Below are 4,293 nucleotides of genomic sequence, written 5' to 3'. Positions count from 1 at the left end.
TGCCTTCATCCTCCTTAATACTATATAACTACCTCCCTGCCTAAAAGCAGACTGCTACTGTCTACCCCTGAGAGCTAGCCCGTCAGCCTCGGCTGACATGAAAATGCTTTCTTTTTTCTATGTGGCTATGTGTTCACGTGGTTTCTGGGTTGGTGTTTACAGATTCTAGATTAGTAAAAGGTTTGGAGTGTGTGTGTGTGTGTGTGTGTGTGTGTGTGTGTGTGTGTGTGTAGCGGTATGGCTGGGAAAAGTCACTGCAGCACCCTTGTGGGATGGGCACCCAGTCATTCTGTAGAATTGTCTAAGCGAGTCTGGTACCCAAGTCCACCCCTTCGAGTCCCCGTCTCAAGGTTTCCATATTGCTACCCAGATGAGGCTCCATTCTTCTGAGTGCCCCAGGTCACCAGTGGAACATGCATGAGTGCGCGCTCATGTACACACACTCACCCTTCAAACTTCAAACCAGCAAGCACATTTTGTTGTCTACTACTAGATGCACTCCATTGAACTTTCATTTTTAATTAATCTTATCTCCAATTAACTACCCAAAAGCTAGACGTGGAGCTGTGGCTAAAGTGGTAAGAGGGCCAGCCTTGAACAAAACAAGCTAAGGGACAGAGCCCAGGCCCTGAGTTCAAGCCCTAGTACAAACATCCCAACTAGGAGCTGATTTAGATGGAGATGAGCTCTCCTGAGAGTGAGTTGTTATCAAGCCATCCCAGGTGCATGCTTCCTTTGAAAGCTTCCAGGAGCCTTTTCCCTTCCCACTCCACCACATTCTAAGGCAGTCAGTGGACCCTCACTACAACACTGGTGCCCTCCTATGTGGACTGGTCAAGCACCAAGACTCTAAGCCAAATACCTCATCTGTCTCAGGTACTTTGTTATAGCAACACCAAACAGACTAAGACTGACTCTTCCTGGTGGACTGCCTAGTTTCAGTTAATTAGATTGATTCAATGTTTTATTTTGTTTGAATGTAATTTTACTGACCACTTACCACATGTTGTGCCCTTAGCTTTTGTAAAAAAGAACTAAAGAATCTCCTATTTCCCAGACCAAAGAGGAAGCCCAGAGCTCTGTGGAAGCATGTAGCCAGGCTTCTTTTTTTTTTTGGCCAGTCCTGGGCCTTGGACTCCGGGCCTGAGCACTGTCCCTGGCTTCTTCCCGCTCAAGGCTAGCACTCTGCCACTTGAGCCACAGCGCTGCTTCTGGCCGTTTTCTGTATATGTGGTGCTGGGGAATCGAACCTAGGGCCTCGTGTATCCGAGGCAGGCACTCTTGCCACTAGGCTATATCCCCAGCCCGTAGCCAGGCTTCTTGAAGGAACTTTTTTTTTGGCCAGTCCTGGGCCTTGGACTCAGGGCCTGAGCACTGTCCCTGGCTTCTTCCCGCTCAAGGCTAGCACTCTGCCACCTGAGCCACAGCGCCCCTTCTGGCCGTTTTCCATATATGTGGTGCTGGGGAATCGAACCAAGAGCTTCATGTGTAGGAGGAAAGCACTCTTGCCACTAGGCCATATTCCCAGCCCAGGAACTTTTTTTTTTAAGCTTTGGCTTCTCTCTGTGTAACAAAGGGAGCAGCTATTAAAAGATATATGGCTCAGAAATGGAGCCTCCTTTCTCATTCCTGGCAAGTCATTTTAGCAAAGGCCAGACACTGCTCTGCATAATAAATGTAAAGTGTCCAGTCTGTCTGGGCAGTCTAGTAAACCCAGGCAGTGTCTCTTCTTATTCAGTTTGTGCCAGCTTTTTCTTCACTGTGAAATCCCAAGAATGCTGAGCAAGCAGCATGTGGCCTTGAGTCCAAACTCTGACAGGCACAACAAAATAAAGTGAAATGAAACAGCAGAGCAAAAGGTATAGAGGTGTGGCTTGGGAAGTAGAATGACTGCCAGCTATCCATCAGTCTTGATTCAAACCTGATTACAGCCCAAAATAAATCAGGTAAGTAAATAAATAGTTCATTTGGACTTTTCCTTTTCTCCATCCAGATATTATTTGACTTGAGCTGTGGCTTAAGAATGCCGGTCTTGAATGGAAAAAGCTAAGCAAGAGTTCAGGGCCATGAATTTGAGCACCAGTTCTCACACTAAGAAGAGTCAATGAGCATCTTTATCTCATTAGAGAATCCATGAGAATGAAGAAAATGTAAATGCTTCACTCCTGTGCCAGAAAGTCACCAGTTACCCCTCACTTCCACCTGCTAGAGAAAGCAAGGGCCTAGAACCCCTCACTTTCACCTGCTAGAGAAAGTAGGGGCCTATAACCATTCCATTTCTGCCCTGGCTTTGCCAATGCCAGTTCTCTGGGTGTTAAGCAAAATTCTTACCACCTAGGCTGGAGGTTCTGCCCAATCTGAGGGCAGCTTCCATGAACAGAAGCTAAGTCCAGGAGAGTCCCTGGGTGCCAAGAATTAATACTTTCATTATTGGACCTCTGCATAGTCCAACAACGAAGAACTGGTAGGAACACTTGAATTGTTTTTTTTTGCCAGTCTTGGGACTTGAACTCAGGGCCTAGGCATTGTCCCTGAGCTTCTTTTGCTCAAGGATAGCACTTTACCACTTGAGCCACAATGCCACTTCTGGCTTTTTCTATTTATGTGATACTGAGGAATGGGACCTAGGGCTTCATGCATGCTAGGCAAGCACTCTACCAAGCCACATTCCCAAACCCAAGTATTTGAATTTTTAACAGTCATGGAGCCTGACTAGAATTTACAAGCTGATTATCTGCTGTGTCCTCTTCTCCTTCCTCTTGTCTTTTGTTCTTTTCCTTCTGTAACATAGTTTAGATTTAGAGCTGGGATGAAACAGGATTGTGTGGTCTCCAGCACATGATGAAATCAAGACCCTTGGAAGGTAACAGATTAAAAACACTAAGTGGCTGGGTGTTGGTTGCTCACACTTGTAATCCCAGATACTCAGGAGGCTGATATCTGAGGATCTGGTTCAAAGCCAGACAAAGCTGGCAAGTCTATGAGACTCTTATCTCCAATTAACCACCAAAAAGCTGGAAGAAGAGCTATGGTTTAAGTGGTAAAGCCCTAGCCTTGAGCAGAAAAAGCTAAGGGACAGTGCTCAGGCCCTTAGTTTGAGTCCCAGTGGCAACAAAAAACAAAAACAGGGTTGGGAATGTGGCTTAGTGGTAGAGTGCTTGCCTAGCATGCCTGGAGCCCTGGGTTCAATTCCTCAGGACCACAGAAACAGAAAAAGCCTAAAGTAGTGCTGTGGCTCAAGTGGTAGAGTGCTAGCCTTGAGCAAAAGAAGCTCAGGGACAAGTGCCCAGGCCCTGAGTTCAAACCCCAGAACAGGCAAAAAAGCAAATCAAACAACCAAAAAAACGAGGGGTCTGTGAAGTCACGTGTAGCAGAGTTTGAATGCTGGTTCTGCAACAGAGTACTTTCTGAAGTTCATTTCTTCCACCAGCACCTTCCTCGGAATCTTCTAGACATTAAATAGATATGTCTGGTGCAGTATCTGACGCATAAATAGTAGGAAATAAGCTGGAGTTAAATAGATGAGGATCAAGGTCAGTTAATTAGTTGCAGACTTTTTTTTAGGCTGTAGTCTGTGTTTCCTAGACTGTCCTTCAATTCCTAGACTCAAATGATCCACCCATCTTGCTATTCCAAGTACCTAGCACTATAGGCATGCCATGCCCAGCAGAACTATCATTTTGAGTTCACATCTATCTCCTGCATTTATACTGACATGGACTACTACAGTCAACACAACCTCAGAGTTCTTAACTGAACTCCTCGAAGGAGCATAAGGGAAATTTTCTTTCTTCAATTCCTTCCATTGTTTTCTGAGGTCTTGAGCACTGGGTGGAATGGGGATGGATGGGTGACTTCCACTTCAGACTCTGGGGTAGGATCCCTTTCAGGCTCTGACCTGAAAATGTTAGGATATAGACAAGATTTGCCTGAACTGACTTCTAATGAGTTACTTATTAATTTGTTCACTAATCACTGATTGGAACAAACTCATCCTAAGAAAAGTGCAAGGCCCTGAGGATGACAGTCCACTAAAAACAGTGCTTTTCAAACTCTGAGTCCTGACATGTTAATGTCATATGAAATCACAATAATAACTGGAAAAGAAAAAAGAGAGAAGATATATTTTTAAATTTAATTTTATTGTCAAGGTGATGCACAGAGGTGTTACAATTACAGACGCAAAGTAGTAAGTACATTTCTTGCCAAATTTGTCACCTCCTCCCTCATTTTCTCCCCACCTTCCCTCCTCCCCTACTCCCCCCCAATATTTTTTTAAAAAGGAAAGATAAT

Source organism: Perognathus longimembris, chromosome 1 (genome assembly GCF_023159225.1).
Source record: "Perognathus longimembris pacificus isolate PPM17 chromosome 1, ASM2315922v1, whole genome shotgun sequence".
Taxonomy (NCBI): Eukaryota; Metazoa; Chordata; class Mammalia; order Rodentia; family Heteromyidae; genus Perognathus; species Perognathus longimembris.
The sequence above is the reverse complement of the archived record's forward strand: the minus strand, read 5'-3'. Positions refer to the sequence as shown.